General features: G+C 40.1%; 1 protein-coding gene across 39 annotated transcripts in view; it reads left to right on the plus strand.

Annotated features, from left to right (window-relative positions):
* kcnma1a (potassium large conductance calcium-activated channel, subfamily M, alpha member 1a) overlaps positions 1-22,659 on the plus strand; it is a 137,092-nt gene that overhangs the window by 1,774 nt on the left and 112,659 nt on the right. The gene's annotated exons all lie outside the window — the stretch shown is intronic.

The following is a 22,659-nucleotide window of genomic DNA, read 5'->3' on the forward strand; positions in this document are numbered from 1 at the left end:
GTGTTTTTGCTGCACATTAAATGTCTGTGAAATCATGAAGGTAACCTGTCTGCAGGACTGAAATAGAAATAGTATTTAAAAAAGGGTGACTGGCCATTACTTTGCTTGGGGTGGCCTGCTTTAACGATGAATCATGGTTGATTCACATGTCTATTAAATAAAGCCTGCTTCATACATGACTCACACACTTGTTTATAGTGCAAGTGATCCCCTGGCTGAACAGAGGGGCAGTGAAAAGGTAATGTTGCTCAGAGTGTGCAAAAAATGGCCTAATGTGTTTTATTGTCTGCTTGAAATGAGAAAATAATTAGAAATTTTATGCATAAAAAATCAGGTAATAGCAAGTGCCAGAATTAAAAGTGTTGAAAAGAGGATGTAGTGATGGATGGAAGAAAGAGAGAGCTATGGTGAGCTTCCTCGTCCTTGATATGTTTGGGTTGTGTCCAATTCAAATGGATGAGCTGTGTCCCTTCTGCTGTGTCCTTTTGGTGGCCTTTGCCCTTTTCTGCCCATTACTGTTTGGTATTGATGGGAGACGGGGCATAGAGTCATCATCATAAACTGATAATAACAGCAGAAAATAGCCTTCAATGCTTTGCCTCGCTGAATGCTGTGAGGTGAAAAAACTGGGTGTTTGGTTTTTAGTGCATTTTTATATTTAACAAAATGAGTTGGTGAAGGTTTTGTTTTACATTTGTGAAGACCTTTATATAACAGTGAAACACAGTGAATGTAAATGTGATTTTGCATGCATTATACATTTATGTATGTAATAGCTGAGAGATATTCTAATACTATGGTATTAATTTCAATCATATCTCAAAGCTTCACACTCACGTATTTGCACAAATAAAACAGTAGATAATAGTTTAATTAAGCTGTGTTACAAAGTAGATCTAGATATAAGATATTACTGAAACTACGCTGATTGTCTTAAGTTAAGGCTTTCTTCATTACTTTTGAAGTGTCCCGCTATTGGATGCATATTGAAAAACACTAGTTGACATTTATATTATATCTGAGCTAAAATACAATCAGGGACTGGGACTCAGATTATTAAGTATTATTTTGATAAAAAATCGTCCCATTTACACCTCTTATTTACACTGAGAGATAATTCTGCCCAGTGTGCTATTTAGGCTTTTACTTGGCTGTCTGCCTCCTGTCATTTTGTTTTGCTCATGGATCCCAGTATCAGAAAAGGCACCAAACCATATGCCATCCTTCTTACTTTACACCATCTTGCTAGGAAAGTGATGAAAGTAAACCATGCAAATATATGAGGTATCCATCTTGGGTCTGCTGGTGGGTATCTGGTTGCATCTCATCCCTTTATAAATGAGGAGAAACGGTGAAAAATGTAAGCATGTGTTACTGTGTGCGGAAGGCAGAGCTATCCCGTTAGGTGACTTTGGCACTTGGCTGCCAGAGGGAAAAGGCTTGTTAGTAGTATTAAGAAGGGGAAACTGGATCTGTGCTCAGCTGACTAGTGCGGCTAAGTTGGCATGTGTCAGAAACAGGATGCATAGTTGGCGTGGAGGGGTGGTGGGCTTTCTCTGGCAGTACTGGGAACCTGGAATCAGAGGCAAGGAAATAGAGGTGGAAACTCAGAGAGAGACACAAGAGGAAGTGGAAACAGAGGGTGTGAGGGTGACGAAGGGTTTGAGAGGGGGTGTTGCATTGCATTGTGTCCTCCTGTGCTCTGCCATTGACACACAGCTGTGTCCTAATTCTTTTAACTGGACTTCTTCTCTGTCAGGATTTAAGGGAGAGGCCATTGGTCATACTGGAAGAAGGAATGAGATAGGTAGATGCAGCAAAGAAAAATGTGGGGGGGGCAACTTTTTGAGACTTTGGAATCTGGACTGTACAAAGACAGTAGTCTGATGCTGACCTGTACTGATCTTATTACTGCAAAACCAGTTAGTCCAAGGAACTGGGTATAATCACCATTTATTTATATATTTTTTAAAACAAGACATTACAATTGTATGGCAGACAATAAAACTATGTTTTATAGTTCTGGTGCCGTCTCCCGGGTGCACTAAAAAAAGCAACATGAAAAAACCCCAAAAAAACAAACCCATATTGACTTTTATAACACAGTGGCAACATTTATGGCATCATTTATCTGCTGGGTGTTTCAGAGTGCTCACATGTCATTTTTAAGCCATGTATCAACCACATTTGTAATTCAATATTCCCTACAGTACATCCCTCTGCAAACACCAGTTCTCACGCTGTCTGCATGTGCTTCATTATATCACTCTCTTTTCACAGTGCAGTCTCGAGACTTCACACATTCTAAATAAGGGATTTCCTACTAAGGGAAAGACTCACGCAAGACAATGCTAATTGCATATGTATGACTTACAGAAATGGAAGCACAACCACTCAGTGATTCTGAAGTGGAGGAAACCACTGGCAAGTTGCAAGGCTTGTTAGCATGTAAGCCTCCTCTATTTCCACTAACCTATGGTCATGTAGTCTTGCTGAATTTATAGAGTTTTTGTGCTGTTTTCTGTGCTGTGCTGCTTCACTGCTGTATGGTTATCTAACGGTCTAGTTATCTAGTCTGCGTCATGCCACCTCCAGGAGTTCTTATATGATGCCTCTGTTATTTGGGATGCGTGGGAAAGAGGAGTATAGAGGCTTTGCATTTGTGGCACCAATCTCTATTCAAACATGAATGGCTTTGTAAAAACATGGCTTTATTAAAAAAATGTAAAATACCTGACATGGTCTGTTTGTAGGGCTGGGGAATGAACCGCATTGTTTTAAACGACTGACACCCTGAATCTCTTATCAAACTAAACTCACAAGTATAAATAACAAAAACTGTAAATCTCATAATTTATCTTGATACCAGATTTTAATGAAATGGAATTTAAGTTATTTGTGACATAGGCAAGTAGTTTAATTTAAAAACTTTTTTTATTAGAGCTGAAAGGAAAAGTTGATCATAAAAGTATGGTCATAAACAGAATAATTACTTTGGGTTTTGGACTAGTGGTCAGACAAAATAAGTTATTTGAAGATTTAAAGTTGGCATTTGAGAAATTGTGATTTTAAACTTTTTTTCTACATTTTTATAATATTTTATAAATGAAATGCTTAATCAAAAAATATTGAAAATAGTCCTTGATTGCTTCCCCATTTGTTGACTTTGTGAGCTGGTTAATTAGAAAGCAGGTTAATGTCAGCTGATGCTTTTAACAATAACTTATATTATGCACTGTTAGCCAATGTGCAACATGATGTGACTGACAGGTTACCCTGATTTCCTCACTTACTTAGTGACATTTTTATGTCAATATGATGTAGCTGAGGGTCGTTTGTGTTACTTTACACAAGAGAGGTGTGTAGAAGACAGCTTCATCTTGAGGTGTTAAGGGGGAACAGTCTGCAGCTCTGCAGCAGTAAGATGAGAAGCTGATAGGACACTTGTGACAGAGTGATAACTGACACCTGTCATAATGCCGTAAAGAGGGAGATGGATCACCCTTATAGGTACCTGGAGTGGTTATCACACACATCAGCTGCAAACTGGTCTGAGTTGACAATACTTAGGCCCTTTACACGCCAAGTGAGAGTGGACTGTCATTTGTTTCAATCCAAGCACAAAACTACACATTGTATTACTGGAGATATATAAAATGAAGACTACAAAAATACACCTCCCACCTCACCTCAGTATATACAACAGCCTCCCCCTCACCCCCCTAAGGTGCAACATGGAGTGTTTTATGTGCACTTTAGAGCCAACAGCCGTCAGGATTGTACAATTGTTTCTGTCCAAACAGCTCAGCAAGAGAGTTGATGGAGCTACAGTACCTGCACCGCCGGTACAATCTACAATTGATGCTTTCTCCTCTGCAAGCGTGGAAACACTCTCAATGCTTTAAACCATACATTTTTTGACACATCATATTTTGGCTTGTACACTTCTCTTTAACAAATATTTATATTCTACTGCTATTTTCCCCTTCTTTCTGAGATCATTTGTATTTAGCTCATGTTGTTTCTCAGGTTTGTTTGCTGCTGCACCAGCCCAGTGTCCCCATGGCAATAAATGGGATCATTAAAGTTTCATCTTATCTAATGAGAGCTTGATGTGCTGTGCCTTGCTTCTCCTCAGTGAAGGCCAGACACTGCTCCCATAATGCGACTAATATACTAATATGAGATACGGCGAGGACACATCTGGTCTAGGCTCCGTTTTCTCTGACCCTTGTCAGTCTGCACAGTTCATGATGAAGCAAACATATTATCACCTAACACTTCATAGCTTTAAGTTTAAAGGTGGAAAAGTAAATCTGTTTTTTTTAACCAAAAGTTATGAATCCATCTTATGATCAGCTATCTAGCAGCCTTGGTGAATTTGAATTAATCACAAAAGCATTTCCATCATAGGAGATTGTTATCGATTTTTTTATGCACGACAGCTTTGCTTTCACTGCAGAGCAATTAATCAAACCTGAGTTTGAAACCCGCCTCAGTATTTGCATGTGTCCGCCTATGTGACAAGGAAAAGACGAATCTATGGCAGAGTGAGTGAGGTATGCTTCTACACCCTTACCTTTAAGTGGAATGGATTGTGGTGGTGCCTGCAGAGAGGAACTGTTGTGAGCCTGTGTACTCCTTTTTGCTTGGCAACAGACCAGCTGCATTTCGCCAGAGCAGCATAGAGCACACACCCTGACATCAGCTGTCGCTTTTGCTACCCTCAGCCTAACTTGGCTCAGCTTGGCCCACACTAGCTAATGAAATGCAGAGCTAATTGAAGAAATAAAAAAGTGAAAAGACCTAATGACTTGAGCACCACTGGATAACACAAAACGCTTGATAAAGACCCTGTTATCAGGAGTACAGCTGCATCTAAAGATGTATTCAGTTTTATTATTATTATATTATTATTTTATTGTTGATTAACTGACTATTTAGTCTATAAAATATCAGAAAACAGTTTGTGACATCTTGAAATGGTTATTTTTGTCCTAACAACGGTCTAAAATCCAAAGTTTTTCAGTTCACAATGACACAAAACAGATGAAATCAGCAACACAGTCGATTTAATGTAAGCTTTTACAAATGTGCTTTTTCTAGCATCACTGATTAACTTTCTTTTCTCATACTCTGATATGGAATGTGTGACTCATGAGTTATTCTTCAGTGGAGATCCTCCCTTTTCAAGGCCCTAATCCCTAATTCTCTGGGCCTGATTCGATGGCCATCTAGGGACAACTGTAGTGTGCCATGCTGATGTATGGTAATCCACAGACAAGGAGAGGCTATATATCTAGCCAGACTATGTATATCATGAGGCAAACACAGAGGTCAACCCCCCTGTGTACCCAAACTGTGCTCCCCTGCTGTCATGCTGTTATGTCTTCTTTGGCCAGTCACCGGACTATTAAAAGGACTTCCACGCCACAGGAACTATTTAAAGGGTTAAAGGTTAGAGGGAACGGTATACCTGGCTCCACATGGGGGAAGAGTGCTAGACTGGCATTCCCATCAGTGGAAATGTGTGATAGGGTCTCAGCCACCTGATCCTTGCCGAGTCAAACTGGCAGTGGAAAATCATTTTCATATAGATCTGCTGGTTGAGACCGGCTTGGCTAAGCTGGCAAGAGAGCCTGCAGGAGGGAGATAGCTAGCTAGTGCGCCGCTAGCCAGCGGGATCATGGCTTATAGTTTCTAGTCTACCAGCTTTCTTCCTCAGCTGCTGTTGTCCTTAAACAGCTTACAATCAGAGGGTGTGTGTGTGTGTGCGCGCTCTCCCTATAGCCAGGCCATAGAAATCATCAAATGTAATGCTATTGCAGGAGTTTAAGCGATTAGAGTGAAGAGTTAAGATGAAGTTATTTTAAAAAGGCGTTAATAATCACACTTAGATATGTCTTTGGCGTGTGGGTTTTCACAGGTATTTAAGCTGTGGGTTAAGAAGGGCAATGGCATGTATTTTCCTTAGCTGCCAATGCTTCCACTGCATACTAGTCCTTAGTGCATATAGCCGTTACTTTTTCTTTTGCAGCTTAATTTTTATGCTCACATGCCTTTCTCAAATCTGCAAATGCTTTTGTATGTGAGAGTGACATAGACAAATGTTGTGAGTAGCATTCTTGTCATTCATTGTTCAGTATTGTTTAGAGTCTACATGCACATGCAATGTTTTTCTACAGTCTTTTACTGCTGAGATTTTCTTACCATTTTATACATTAAACTCTGTATTCATATCAAGCCCGAATAGCCAGATTTTAATTTAAGGTTTGTCATATAGAAGTGTTAAAATACAAGAAATGTCCCAACCTTCCATGCCATTGCACGGAAGCACAGCAACCAACCAGACAGGCCAGCATGTACACAGCCCTAGGACTAGTCTTTTCTGGTGCGGATTATCAGGCAGAGCCAGCCATCTCCCACTCTCTCCCTCATCTTCGCTTCACTCCCCTTAGCCCACCACCCACCCTCAGAAATCAGGGAAGCCATTGGAGCACTGATATGTGGACATCAGAACATGGTTAACGTTATAATTGTTGCTTTGAGCTGTGTGCACTGATGCACATAGGAGAGAGAGATGGAGACAGGGAGAGGGAGTGTGTAGAGGACACGGCAGTGACCTTCATAGATCTCAGCAGGCAGTGTTTCTGTCTCCTATTTAGAGATCAGCTCTCTCTCTTGGCAACATGAATGGCTCTGTGAGGCCGGCCCTGTAGGTGAACATACAAGCATACTGTATATAAGATCTCAGAGACAGATATGAAAGTGTTAATATTATGCAGCACTGACACCACAACCACTGCCCTCAGAAACCTGTCTCAATTAACCACCAAGGGGGCTAGGCTAATATGCTAATTGTCATTGTCCTAGCAGGCTAACAGCAGGCTCTCTGTGTACCAGCAATGTGCCTTCATAGCCACTATGCTACAAAGCTTAGATTGCACCCAATTTGGCAGCATTCCACTGTCTATTAGTTAAGTGAGCACTAGACACTAATAAAACGTAGTTTTTTTAATGGGGAAATACAAGTGCGGCTGACAGTGAATGGCAGCCTACAAGCTGAACCCTGTTCAGCCAAAGTGAGCGGGCCTGCTACACAATGATTTTACCTCTTGACTTCTTCTGACATTTTCCAGAGTGGCTGTGTAGAATGAATAGTCCAGCTGTCAATTATAGCCTTGTTTGATGCTTGCAAAAGTGAAATCCCAGAAGGTACTGTCTCACTCAGGTTCCTTCTGCTGCCCGGCATTGCTCTGAAAGCTGTAAAATGTTTCTAGACATGAACCAAGCGAGGCAAGCAAGACCAATTTCAGAGTGATATGAGCTTTGTAAGATGACGCGCATAGCGTTGAGCCCAAAATGACAGCATGTGTAGACATCATGTACAGATGATGCACAGAGTGCATGGGTTCATTGCTGAATGCCTCATTAAAGATGGATGATAGTATAGAGAGCTGCCATGCTGCTCTCTGACATTTTATGCCAGTAGTTGGAAGACTGAAGTTGCCTTGGGTTACCATTTGGGCTCTAGATATTTCTAATCTGTATTGATAGGTATGTTTCACATGAATGGGAGCTATTTTTAAACATCATGGATGAACATTAATGACAAACATTGCAGATACAAATTATCTTCTCCACTTTGATGTGCGTTGAGTGATGATGTCAGTGATTCTCATAGATAGTTGAGCCCCATTATACACGATGAATATGAAATATTTGCATATTTGTATGAACTCAGTATGTACTTTTTATCATGTGTAATTGGCATCTGTTGTAAAGCCGCTTGTTATGGCTTCAGTGCCAGATGTGATGTCTCATTCTTTGGTCATGTTTTGTCTGATGGACTTGTATAATGCTCGGATGTGTACATTCCTCCCGTTTCTTTTCATAGTTTTAATTTCAGTGCCAGTTTTCCTGCGTTACATTGGAAATAGTGTGTTAATATTATATCAATTCAGTGGAGGTCATGTTACAGAAATGTGGCTCCATGGTAATTATTTGAAATATTTGAATTCAAAATAGATTGCAGCATTGTTGTCACTCGGCTTCGAAATGGGGCAAATGTGAGAACACAATTGATTCTGAATAGTGGGCAGATATACGCATGTATGATAAGCACTGATAGGTCATTACTACTCACTATATTATTTTAATGGCATTTTTCTCTACCATTGTCAATTAGGATTCACCCTCCTGGGTGCTTCTGGGTAGTTTGTGGTCTGTGTTGAAATGTGTGGTTCAATTGTGATGTTCACCAGGGATTAGCTCTAATATTCAGACAATGTAATGCTGTCTATGGTGCTCATCTGAGGAGTGGAATCCATTGGCCATGGTGACATGCAGCAGTTGTGCTCCATCTCCGTGTTTTGGCAGGATGTGTTAAACATTATGACCGTTGGTCTCAGCTATACTGAAGCTTTTCAGCACCATGGAGAGCTCAGAAAGGGGGCCTAAGCAAGCTTTTCATACACATGTAAGTGGCTATGTCGGTGCTTTAAAAGTGCTTTGCCAGACATTTCATACCTTTTGTTTAAACAATCTTTAAAAATAAAAAAATGATGGCAAAGTGTAAACTGGATTTTACATAATAGCTCGGTTCAAAATCTAGTATTCTAAAATAGGTACATTTCCTAACATATACACTTTTACAAACTGCCAAGGTTTCTCTATTTAAATTGACTTGCATGTACCACTAAATATGTATATTTACTTGTTGGACATCAGTCATTCTGTAGCAATAGACTGAGGAAAATTTTGAGCAATATCATTTTACAGAGCAGCTCCCAGCTCTTTAACTAATGCTCAGGGAATGAACAATAAGTTGGAGTGGGGCTAAAGGAAAGGGTTTATCCCCTTGGGAGCATTTGCTCAGCAAAGCTCATGAATGTTCAGAATCGACAGGATTCATTATTTGGGAAGCATCAATGCACGCAGTAAATGTCATGGCTATAACATTTCTTGTGTAACTAGAAATTTTAGCTCGCAGAAATCAAGCAGCCAAGACGTATGATGTCACTGAATCTTGTTTAAGATTATGAGCCCAAAAACAAATCTTTTCGTCTTTTGTGAGTATGTGCCTGAAAAACAAAATGAAGCCAGAAATGCTTCACTAGTCCCACTTGGACAAGCTACACAAAGATGAGATTTATGTTATGTTTTACGTGCAAGGGGGAGAAAAGGCTCAAAGGATTAGAAGAAACTGATGGCATTGGCAAATGTATCTTGGTTTAATTTCCCCAACTCCAATGAATAGCAGGAAAATATGCTATTAGAGCCTGACTGATGATGATATGATACCGTTATTTATTAACATACACCAATATTTTGGTAAAAATCCCTTACATTTTGTTATTAAAGATTGATGATGATTTTATATTTGAAAAGAAAACATGTCTTTACTTGTCAAACTTAGTACTGTAAAGGCAACACCTTTTCTACATCGGTGCATACACATTTTTGTTACATCTCTTCTGACGTTTCTTGTCAGCGAACATATATGCCAATACAATATATGTCACTTAATTATTAGTCTGGCTTTAGACGCCACAGTAAGGCATGGGAACAGTCCTAAGCGGTCAGCTGAAAGCTTTGGCAATAGGCCTTCTTCATCGCAGACATTTTGACATGTTATATCAGGAAAAACACAGGTGTAATTAACATTAGTAATGGCTGCATTCAATATAAATGTACTAGTCCCGGATCTTTGGTAATGTGCACGCTGGCTCACTGTTGGCGTACTGGGACAGAGCCTTGATTAATGTTATTAGTTCCACCTGTGCTTTTCCTGCCATGTCAAGTCAAATCTTCTGCTGTGAAAAAGGCCAACCACAAAACAGCTAAATCGGAGTTGGTGAAATGGAAAAATGTGATTATCAAAAACTGGTGTTGAACAGGATGACTTCTAATCATCTTATGTTTAGATCAATGCAGTATATACTTACATTAGGCGCTATATAAATAAAAGTTATTATTATTATTATTATTATTATTATTATTATTATTATTATTTGGCTATAAACAATCAGTGGCATTAGGACATACAAATATGATTCGAAAAAATGAACACAACCACTACTAAAGCATGACAACAAGGCTTATTTATTCTCTAAAGGTGGCTTCTTAAACTGTTAAAAACATGACATTAAAAGAACCCATAGGGCTAATGTGTGTTAATTTTCCCTGTGGGACAGGGCTGCGAGATTTTCAATAAAAATAACCAGGAGTGGTCAGAATCTCATCCGTGAGTGGGTTGGCAGAGAGTGGGTTGGGACATCTGCAGGAATAGGCAGTAATGGTCTTATGGGAATGGGCGATTGAAAGATCTTTCCCACACAGACATTTAATTAAGACTTTAAAGGGGCATTAAGACTTTAAGAAACACACTCTTGAGTGCAGTCATATGTTATGTTGTTATGTTTTGTCTTGAAGTGAGAAGAACACTTAGTGTAGATGCTAAATCCTTCTCTAAAATTGTTGCTGTTTAGAAATCACAAAAGATTTGGTGACATAAGGTATAAGCCTGTAAAATGTATGAGGGGAAGTTTAAATTCAGCTTTCATCAGTACAAATATCTACAAGTTGAATAAATATATATATGTAAGGATGACTTCAGGTTTGTAAAGTAAGTGTAAGTAATGCCAATTACTTCAGACAGCAGTCTTAACCTTTAAGTTCTAATCCTTAAGATTTCAGTCTGTAGCTTATCCTTTGCATTTCTGGTAATTGTAAGTACCTAAGAACTTATTTCTCTAATTTGCATGATGAATGATATCCTGATTGAATGGGTGCTTGTGATGGGCAGTGTTGGTGGACAGAGGCTGGGTATTGTTGATTAGTTTTGCTGCCCTGTGCTCTGATCTCTGAAAGGGGCTGGAATAGGAGACTGCTGAGCTTAGCAGCTGCTCTACTGCACATTGTCTCAACTGAACATGAGCAACAGAAGTATGCTGGCAAGTTTTCAAAAAGCCACAGGCTTTCACCATGTTTCTCTCCAGTCTATCCTCTTTAATCCCCCCCTTTGTTGAATTTATATCCTTTATTTTTGTTTATCTATATTAGTTTTTCATATGTTGTATGTATTTTCCTCTGTCTACTCCTTCTCTTTTTCCCTTTTATTACTCGCCCACCGCTCTGTTCATCCTACTCTCTCTCTTTCCCCAGTCCCAAAGCATCTTCATCTGTCATTGTCCTTGTCCTTCAGGTCTCCCATAAGTTCCCCCAAAGGAGCCACTGTCTGAGAATTTGGTAGCCAGAAAAAGCCGTCTCTGCTGGGAAGCTATTGTTGTTCATTTGGTCCTCTACCCTCAGGAATATAAACACAGGGGGGCAGATCATACGTGATATTACAGATGGCATGTGGACACATAGCTTTGTTAAAACACTGGAAAAGACTTAACTAGTCACTCAGAATTAGAAAGTATCACAAGAAAGGGTTGAAGGGGAGGAAGATGGACAGCAGGAAGGGAAAACATTGATGCAATCCTCGGCTGTCTGTTTATGACAATTTATGAGACCATGAATTGCCCTTTCTCTCATCATTTCATGGGTTATTTGCCCTTCCCTTTTAAGGAATTGACCCTTGCTTATAGGGGATCAGAAATGGAAAACTGTGACTTAGGCGTGACCTAAGAAGGAGCCTTTCACCTGTCTTAAAGGGGTCAGGGTTCAATTTGACAAGGGTCGCAGGAGAAATTCACTGTCTGCATGTTCTCACATGACAGGCCACTGAACAGAACAAAGGTGGAGTGCCTTTTGAGATGAAACCCTACCTATGCACTGCACTGCTGCTGTTTCCTCTACCTGTGGGACTAGTCCAGGCCTGCTAACATGGCTGTTCTGTAATTACTCCAACAGGCAGCCTCTGACCATCACTGCCATGCTCCCTGTCGATCAAAGCAACCCATTCTTGGTGAGGCGTGTTTGTGGGTGTGAGAAATACAGGGTTTATGCGATTTAAAAATGCATGCTAGGCGATAAGAACTAAGACACACAAGAAAGGAAATACATCTCCTTGTTATAAATAGATAAACAGGATCTTTCTTAGCCTTGTTCAGCCTCCCAGAGTCTAGTCGTTACGTCCATTTCCACACTCCGGTCCAATAACACAAAGAAAGAGAGCTTCTTTGTTACACAGACACTACTATGGATATGGACATTTTGCACACACAAACATTTAATTAACGCACACACTATAAATTCATCAATGTTATCCTGTGATGTCTTGAGTCAATCTTTTTAGAGCAGTGAAATACGGAGAGGAAAGGAGACTTGGAACAGCAGTGGGAAGCCAGTGGGCACAATGGCAGTGGCTGTGATGTATAGAGATTGCAATGCATAATGTGATTTACTGCTCTCTCAGGGCCAGCCTTGTCCCTGCTGTTTTTATTCACACATACAGCACACACACAGACACCCACACACATGCCCCAAGTACACACCATAAGCATTAGGAGTCTGACATTTAGGCTGTGCTGGGCACACAGGGGGTGGTTTGCTTTTCTACACAACCTGTGTCACAGAATGCACAGTATGCCAGCCTTTCCTTGTCTGGACCAGTTGCCCAGCAACCAGCATAGACTCCAGGAGGTTACTGGTCCTGAAATTGAATCAGTGTATTCCCAAAAAATTGAACTTTTTAACAAAATGTAAACTTAATAATACTAGTCATATTAACCTTGGCACAGTGCCTCCGCATGAACACAATGTGCTACTTACAGTATACTGAATCGTGGTAGTACTGTAGTTCCTCTAGCTTTCTGTCGTACGGTGACCCTCACCTCCTGATTGCTGGAGTCATTTATTGTGACACAGTGAAAGTAATAGCCATGTTGGAGGGCCTACCTCAGACATCAGCGGTTTGTGGGTCAATTAATTTGATATGAAATGTTTTGAGTACAAATTTCCAAAGCTTCCAAAGTTATTACATGCCAAAATGTGATACAATTGTATATTTACATTCCCTATAGCCCTTAAACAGTTAGCCCTCTGGGATTTGAAGGAGAAAATGAGGCAATTAAATCTTTCCAACCAAAGGGTTTGGTTATTAGAAGTCGTTCCTGTCTGTGTCAACATTGTTCAGATAGGTGCTTTCTGTCCTCTCTGTTCTGGGAAAACAAAACAACACAGAACAGCTGGGAGCTCCTTTTGGTTTTAAAGGGGATTCTACTCTTGTTTGTACCAGATATCGTTAAACAAGAAAATGAAAAAAATGAAATTTTATTTTGTTGAACATTTGTTGGACATACATATATTTATGGACGTCATTATGCTACATTAATGGTTATCATTAATCTTTACACAGACATTTCCTTTCCCATTCATTTAGAACTGTGATGATTTATAGAAGTGTTTTAGCTCCATTGGTAGAACATCATAATATCAATTCTTATCCTTATTCTTTATTTGGATCCCCATTAGCTGCCACTAAGGTAGCAGCTACTCTTCCTGAAGTGCCGCTACTGCTCAGTGCAAGCATTAAATGGCTTGCACAGAGCTGCTGCAAATCTTCCTATGAGACACATATAATACAGCTAACGTGCTACAGGTGGAATCCCTCATGAATAATGGAGGCGCCAGTGTGTTGTTCATTTGTTGTGTGGACACAGATACTGTAGTTGCATTATTGATGGGACCAAGACTGAGCTGGGAGGTGGCATTCCTTACCCTGATATTCATAAATCAATAACAAATAATCCCTCAAGCTGTTTTTGTCAATCTACTGCGCATTATACATTTACAGCACTTTTGATCCTAGGATTGCAGAATTTACTTTTGGTTGTTTCCTAACTTGGTGATTTGTGTATTACTAAGGAAATACTTTTCCTCTTCTTTTTTAACATGGGAATTAGGATGAAGATTGGTTGAAGGAAATAATTTGAACTGTCATGACTGACATTAGTCGTACCTGTCTTTCCTTGTGACCGTCTTTCTAGTCTTTTTTGCTAGAAAGCAGAGGAGGAGGGGGCCATTGTCCCCACTAACTTGACACTCTGCTGGAAATGATCTGAAAGACCCACGCATTCTGGGAACAACTACGCGATCAGTGCCGTCTCCTGGAACTACCCAGCAAAACTTGGCCCTAATCCTGCTTTAATAGTAAACAACAGCTGTAGGGCACCAGTGCACTCTGATTAAGAAGGAAAATAAATGACCTCAGTGTTACTTCTTACCAGTGTGCTGTTCAGCCATCCGAATATCCTACTTCTTTCTTCCATGTTAGTAGTGGAAAAAGATTGTCCTCTAGGTGATTGAATTGTGTACAAATACAAAAAAATGGAGTGATTTGGCTGTAGCTTATTTTATCTACAATGTCTACTGCAGGCTAGGTAATGAACCATGTCTACTGTAACTACATTATATAAACAATATCTGTATAGCATCACATTCTAGTGTGCCCATTACTCTTTCTGATAGACTATTTTACACTCTGAACACAGCTATATGTAATAGGATAAGCACAAAAAAATTTGTCTCACTGGCACACTGAGGCTACACAGAGGCCTGTACCCTGCACATACAGTACATGCACACACATATACACATTTACACATGCTAGACAGAGAGAGCCCGGGTGTTTGGTTTCTTTCCTTTTGCGTAATGTTTTTTCAGGCATACTGGAGTCTTTGCGGTCTGTCATTGTTGAACAGGGGTTTAAAATAGATGGGGGTATTTGGAGGCAGCTTAGTTGCAACTGCAACACACGTGATTGAATTAGAGTGCTGTCAGTTGGGTCCATTATAGAGATACTTTGGATATTTTCCATCAGCATGTTGGTTGAGAGAGTGTCTCCTGTTACCCTATTTTCTTGGAGTGTTTAGCTATACTATGCTGATCAGTTAACACATGCTTCCTCACAATCTACTTGCTATTTGGAACAATAGTCACCAATAATAGTTATGATGAAATGCAACTGGAGACCACAATTATTTTATGTCTAGTGTGCACAATATTTTTTGATTGTGTCCTACAGGAGAATTTCCAAGCAGGTAATGCTGTGTGAAAAGCTTAGGACAACATTTTGACTGATGGCACATTAAAGAAATCGACAACTGAAAGACCCTCAGAATGAATGACACAGCATGTGAAGCATGCGGTCGGTCTATATTGGCTCAAGAGGTAGAGCACACATTTGCCACTCACTGTGGTACGCTCAAGTATGATCATGTTAAAGCTCAGTACGATTTTTATGGCATTCTTAAGTAACCCCACCACAGCTCTGTCCTTGCCATTGATATTTCCTTGAGACTTGGCTGCTGTTGGTGACATTAGACCAATGCAGGAGAATGTATGTCTTGTAAAGCCCAGGCCGTGAGGATTGAGTGTGTACCAAGGTTGCACTTGGACTATTTTTCACCCTTCACTAAGCTAAAAATAACGTGATGGTATTTTGGTATTTTGTCACCTGCATTATTAGAACACCCTTCCTTTGCCCATCGCAACACCTTTGATATGAAAGTAAAAGATTAGAAAAGGTGTAACCTTGACATTTTTAATTTTGTTAAAAATATGTGAATTTTTATTTGTGTTGAAAATATGTATCTAGACTTGGAAATGTATTCTTAAATGTGTGAATGTGTGTCTGCATTTGGAAGTATGTTAGTAGTTGAGATTATTTTTCACACAATCCGTTCTCTCTCTGTGTTGCTGTGTTTAATTTCCCTGTGCTTCAATCAGTGTCCAGATATTTGTCTCGCTTTAGGCACAGATTTTGCAGTTGTAGTACCGTAAAACCAACTGCTAAGCTGCTTTGTGCTGCCGTTCTTCTTGGCTAATTTTTTGAATGGCAAATTGTGCGTCATTTTCAGTTGTTGATCAGTTTACAAGAATATTTCAGAAACGCTGGTGGTTCCAGTTATCACAAATTCTAGCAGACGCTCTTCAAATCCTGATGGGATTTCTCCACAGTTAAGAAAATTGATGGAGACTTTTTTTTTTTTTCATGTGCTCATTTTTTTATTACTGAAACAGCAGGAAAAAAAAATTAAATTAGTTAATGTAGTGAGTTAGAATAGCAGCAAAATCTATGCATGGGCTAGTGCAGAGCTGTATGTATTTTTTTTATTTTAAAGATCATTTTTTGGGCATTTTTAAGCCTTTATTTGGATAGGACAGCTTAGACGTGAAAGGGGAGAGGAAGAGGGGAAATGACATGCAGCAAAGGGCCGCAGGTTGGAGTCGAACCTGCGGCCGTTGCGTCGAGGAATAAGACTCTATATGGGCGCCTGCTCTACCAGGTGAGCTAACCAGGGGCCCGAGCTGTATGTCTTTAAAGGGATATTTCACCGTTGGAAAGATGAATATAGCTTCAAATTGGGTCACTTATGTAGTAGAAATGTGAAAACATTTTAGAAATTGGTGGCTTCTAGGCCGAGAAAAGCCAGAAAATGTGTTTTTGGCTCATGTGGATGAAAGACACCAAATCCCAGAATGCACTTGCTTCGCTGCTTTAGCGTCTACTCCCATGCCACGCTTACCGTTACAGACAGACAGTGAGACAGTCAACTCAACTTTAGTGTGTTTTATTGTCATTTCAACCATATACACAAAACAACGTTTCACCGTGGCTCAATTGGTTACACAATTAAAATATATGAAAACGACATTATATAAAAACGACATACGAAACAGGCTACATTTAGTGCACACACATGATATGCTCCGTAAAGTTCAGCTAACACATAGCTAGCTACTAGCATTAGCGCTTGGTGGGCTGTATCACCGAGTATACAAATTTGCGTGTAATGTAGAATGGTCGGCATTTAATAGTCACAAACTCCACCAGCAGTTAGCAGTTAGTTGGATACAAGCACCCCCATTTCTGCACCAGGCAGTCCGTGTTAACACAGCTCACCTCCACTAGCTAGTCTTACCCAGTGACAGAGCAGCAGGCTGGATAGTCCGATACAGCAATTGTTTCCACAACAACAAAAACACAGCAGTCTCTGAACTTGCGTTGGGAGTTTCGTTGAAGTTGGATGTAGTCCAGTTTGTTGTCTAATGAGCGGACACTTGCAAGCAGGATTGATGGAACAGGTGGCCGGCTAACGTTAGTTTTCCACCCGCAAACTCGTTCAACATTCCCCACTGATGATGTCCCTTTACCGGCCAGAGGCATCGAGCAACACCGCTGGTCTCCATAGCAGGCAGGCGAAGCTGTGTAGAGTATTCCGTCTGTAATAAAGTGTCCTGCATATTCTCTGATCTGTACCAATGTATCCCGTTGGTACACGTGTGCGGTAGTTTGAATGCACATAATTGTTGTTCTAAAATTTCCTTTGGGATGAATAAATCTGTTTCCGCTGAGAAGCTAAGCGATGATTCAAGATGGCTGACACTCGTTTTTACCTCGGCAATCTCCGGAAAAAGCCCGGAGTCCAACCCCCTATGGGCTATGCGGAAGTACTGGCTGTAGTCCTTTGCCTCTTGAAAAATTTATACCGATGACGTAAAACGACGATTTTTGCGTCATCGGTATAAATTTTTCCAGACCCACAATACAGAGATCTCCCCTCTCAGGGGGACATGAGGGAGGGAAGCACGGTCATTCAAAAATACTACTGTGTTTCTGCTGATACAAAGCTTAATGCTAAATCGGTGAAGTATCCCTTTAAATGTCACATTGGCTGTTTACACAGTGAAAATGTTAATGTATTTTCCATAGCTGCTTATTTCTAGGAATTCATGAAGATGGAGATTGGATTATTGGGTGGGAGTTAGTGAAACACTGTGGACAGGCTAACAATACATCTACCATACAACACATGTGGACACTATATTTGAATAATAACAAGATTAAAGCTATTCTCTGACTATTGCAGCTGCCATGTCAACTACTTAACCAGATTATTTTTAGGTTGAAATTGAAGCAAATATAATCTGATCAACAGACCTACGGTGCATTACTTATCAGTCTTTTGAATTGCAGTACTGCGGTGTTATGAGTGCTTTGATTCTGTGAACGCACCAGGAAAACCACAGAATGAACTGAGTGTCTATAAACAGCAGCACAGCCAGCGGTGGATAAAACTTAATAATGGTGGAATTTTTTTTTGAAGCAACAACAAAACAACTGAACTCAACGGGAAGTAACAGAACTTGTGTTAAGGTGGTCTGCAAATACATTCAGTCCCTTTATCTTCCTTATCCTCTGCTGTGGTGCAAAAAAGATGTTTCCCAAAAATGTAAATGAACTCAAAATAGCATTAACTGGCTTGACATTGTAATTAAGACATACATAAGTGTTTACATACTCTACTTTTCAAACTTTTGAATGATAACTTTTCTGATTACACAATCACACAATCATTTATTGACTCTGGCCACATCTCTCCCACAGTTGTCTTGCATTGCACCTCCTCTCAGCTTGCCTTTGTGTCTTTTCCTCCCTGTTGCTCTGCTTCTGTCCCTCTCTCTACCCCCTCCTCCAAACCTCCTACACACTCTGTCTCACACACCTACTGTCTGCCCGCCAGGTCTCTGTTGCTAAGCGACAAGCAATGAGGGATGGACTGCTCTTATGAGAGCGACGTTTGTCCGTCATGATCTCATCCTTGCCTGTGCCGTATGCACATACACTGGATTTCTCTTAATAGAGTTGTGTCGGATTTCTACAGAGATAGATTAGTGCTGTTACTGCATTTAAATTACATATGTTTGTATTTTTTTATGTTTGCAGTGAACCCATTAATAAAACAACTTGAATATTACATTTTAATTGAATAAATGTGTAAGCCTTAATTTTAAAAGGGGTGCAGTGGCTTCCAACGTGCTGGGATAATTATTGAACCAAACAAAAAATTACTTTATAGCCAGTGTGTGAGGATTGAAATTGTGCCTTACAAATTCACTGTTTATTTATTTGACAAAGATTGTTTGCCTAATATCAGTGGTTCAGTATAAAGAGTTGCAGTATTTGGTAGTGCTAAACTTTTTCTATTATTTGGTCATAATATTACAGTTTGAATCTTACATATTTCATTTTATAACATTTATTCTCAGGATAAGAAAACAGAATTTATTGGAGGGTAATTACTATTAACTGATTTAGGTAAAATTACCTAAATCATTTCTGTTGCAAAATAGAAAATGTTATACTTGGAGGGTGTCTTTTAATTATATTAAGATTTCCGCAGTATGCTGTAACCTGATTCTACTGCTTAACATGTTGAACCACTACTGCACCCCTCCCCATACCTTCCCTGATTCCTTCTCATGTTACCAAGCTGTGAATTTCCCTTTTGCCTCATCCCTTTTGATTAGTCCCTTGGGCTCTTACGGCCATTATTTTGACAAATAAGCCTGGTGCTGAGCGCTAAAAAGCACTTACAACAGTATTGATTAACAGTGGCTATTAGCTTGTGAAGATGAAAGGAAGACTTTATAACAGTAAACCTTCATTGGCCATCCAGAGCCTGTTAAATAAACGCACTAAGGTTGAGGATTAGTGATGTGGATTGACTGCATTGAAGAGAAGCTCATGATCTGGTGGTTACTTCACTACAACAATAATGCATCTAGATGAGTAGATTACGAAGGCTCTCTCTTAGCTATAAAGCCCAGATGAAGCTGAAATGTAAACTGTCTTCATTATGATGTAACACACATTGTGTAATTCACATAAAACTCTTGCGTAGATGTTCACTTGACAAAAAAGAGGAAAAGCTGTCTATATTTGCAACCACTTGACATACCAGGGTGTCAAGCCTCGTAATGGCCGCCCTTCCTTGTCCACATCAATGAGTACATCGCTGTTGTCATCTGCAAGGACAGCAAGAGATCATCTTAAAATGAAGAGCTTTGATGAGTTCTAGCTGCTTCATGATTAATCACTCACACACACGCACATGCGCTCCTTGCTTGTTGCCCTCATTGTTGCTTCAGTATAATTTCATAAAGTAAATCCCTCTCTCATGCAAATGCGGCCATAACACATTCTGTGTGTCACCCCTGGTGACTTGTCCTTGGGTTCGTACAGTGTTGCAGTGATCAAGTGCACACTGTGTGGACAGAAGAGGAGAGCTGATTCAGTCTTCACATCATCCCATGTGAAAGCTGTTGCCAGTTCTCTCTCTAATGCACCCTGACAACACTTTTTATTTTTATGCTGAATTTTTGGTGTTGTTTATTTGAGCTCAACAGTGCAGCCTGTACCAAGCCTGCGAGGGTCAAATTGCTGACTCTGGGTAGGTGATTTTCTCCAAACCTACCCGCAAAAACCACCCCCACATCACAGCGCCATCACAGTGTAAGCCTCTCTCTACCTCAGGCGAAAGGCAATCCCGCAATACTTTCTATCCGCTCCTCAAATCCCGAACCTGTTCCAAACACAACAACGCCACTAAAAGGAACAGGCAGATCACAGTGGAAACCAGAGCCGACGCATGTCTCACACCGAACACAAACAAACATGGTCCGACTTGGATACAGAGTGCTTCCTCTGAGCTCTGTGTGCCTTGTCTCTGGATGTTTCATTCTACAGTAAAAATCCTTTGATATGGTAAAGTTGAGCAGAGAAGATGCCTCAGTCCTCCCCAGCAGCCCACTTTACACTTGACATCACATAGGGGCTTAATGCTGTGCAATAAAGTCCAGTGTTCCTCCGAAGGCATTGGCAATGACCTTTCCTATAAACACACAGATTGGTTTGCTGTGCTGCCATCTTACATAATTACACGGACTCTCTGTAGGCTTCAGAACACGTATACACTCTTGCTGCAATGTTTCATCCAGACTCCAGTCTCTCTTAATGGATCTTGTTAGCTGAGGTCAAAGTTCTTTTTGTCTAAGGTCACAGTACAGAAAGAAAATCTTCCCCGTGGAACACATTGGGGGCCTTGGTGTGGGCTGAACACAAGCCATAACAAACCCCTGGGTGTCCTCTACCCATTTCCTTTTCCTAACCCCAGGGTTAAAACATGCAAATTCTGTATGAAGGCGTGAGATCTAAATTTAAAATGATTAAATGTGCCTAGAGTTAGAAAATCATTTGCACTTACATTTGTTAGCCTCTGAGCTGTTCTCGAATCAAGGGCAAGTCTCTGAATCATTAGACTCAGATGACTGCCTTTTTCACTGCCTTAAACAAGAACATTTCCCAAATAACATTGTTGACCCCTATATTGTGTAATGCAGTTTGAGGACCTAATCGACACATTCTCAGAAATTGGAAGAATTTAAATCCAGCTTCGTTTAATCCTCCTCATTAGGCAAATGTGTGCTGTTTTTGTACAATTACCAAACAATTAACCAGGGGGACTATTGATTAATCAAACCCATTCCCTCTGCTGCTATTGTTCAACATCAAACGTGTGGCTTAAGATTGTCTCAATAAATTCACGTAGTCCTGCATGCTGGCTGGCATCAGTGAGAGTTTTGAAAGTATTATTGCATCAGGAGAAGATAAAAGTAATGAGACCTGTCTCTCAAGCAGAGAGAGCCTAATCTCCTTGGGTGTCTTCAGGCTTCTCTTAAGCTGGTGGAGTGGAAATGAGAGCAGTGAAAAAGAAATGGAGAGGAACGGAAAGAAACTAAAAGAAGAGAGATAACATGGATGGACATGGATGGAGATAGAAGAAAATAAAAAAAGAAGACGAAGGAATGGGGAGATAGAAGGACATACCAAACTGTATCAAGGGGTTGATTTATGTTTAGCTAACTGTGACTATGTATGATAGGGGCAGGGCTCCAGACTAACCTTTTTGACTAGCAGCACTGTAGCCCCTAACCAAAACATTTTAGGGGCACAGGCAGAAAACACACACACACACACACACACACACACACACACACACACACAGACACACACACACACACACACACACACACACACACACACACACACACACACACACACACCTTAAACTGACCTGCAATAAAAAATTTCACATTTCCCCTATTTTAACTGTTTTACTACTAAATGCTTTGGGGATAACTACAGAAACTACAATGTGCTGTCTTATACTAGTTCACAGTCACATTTTGATTGAATGGTGCTTAACAAATGCATACTCAGAAATGTAAAGAAAGTATTACCGTCAATTACATTATTGCCTCAGCCTCATACAGGGTCCCCCTCACTCCTCTCTGTATTTTTTGTTTACTCTTAAATAACAATCATAACTAAGGTGAAAGATGAAAGGTACTTACCTGTTAGTTGTCAGAATGCATCACACAGGGAGACACAGTAATCCACACATCCACAATTGATTTTGTATCTTTGTGAATCAAAGCTTATCAAAAGCATTATTTTGACAAAGGACATACTGCTACATCTGCTAGCTTAGCCTGTTGAAAGAATGTGCTCATACTAAGTCATTCATATCTTATGCAGGGACTGCAATGCTCAGAAACAGTGTCCCATCATGCAACATCTCCCACTCATCTGTTCTGTGGTTTACACATTTTCTGGACGGACTGATTCATGAAATAACAGAGTTGTTTTTCTGGTCGAATCTAAACGCACAGACAAATGGCCGTTAATACGTAACAACATTTCTGTAGAGCTCTAAAGCAATGTTCAAATGTCAAAAATGTCAAACTTTAAAAGGCTATTATATGCTACTGAATTTGGTAATATTCCTTTGTAGTAACAGATTCAAAAACTGCCAAGCTGTATTATTTGTGACAGTAAACCTAGGTTTGCAGACTGAGAAAGAA

Source organism: Sander lucioperca, chromosome 15, assembly GCF_008315115.2.
Source record: "Sander lucioperca isolate FBNREF2018 chromosome 15, SLUC_FBN_1.2, whole genome shotgun sequence".
NCBI lineage: Eukaryota > Metazoa > Chordata > Actinopteri > Perciformes > Percidae > Sander > Sander lucioperca.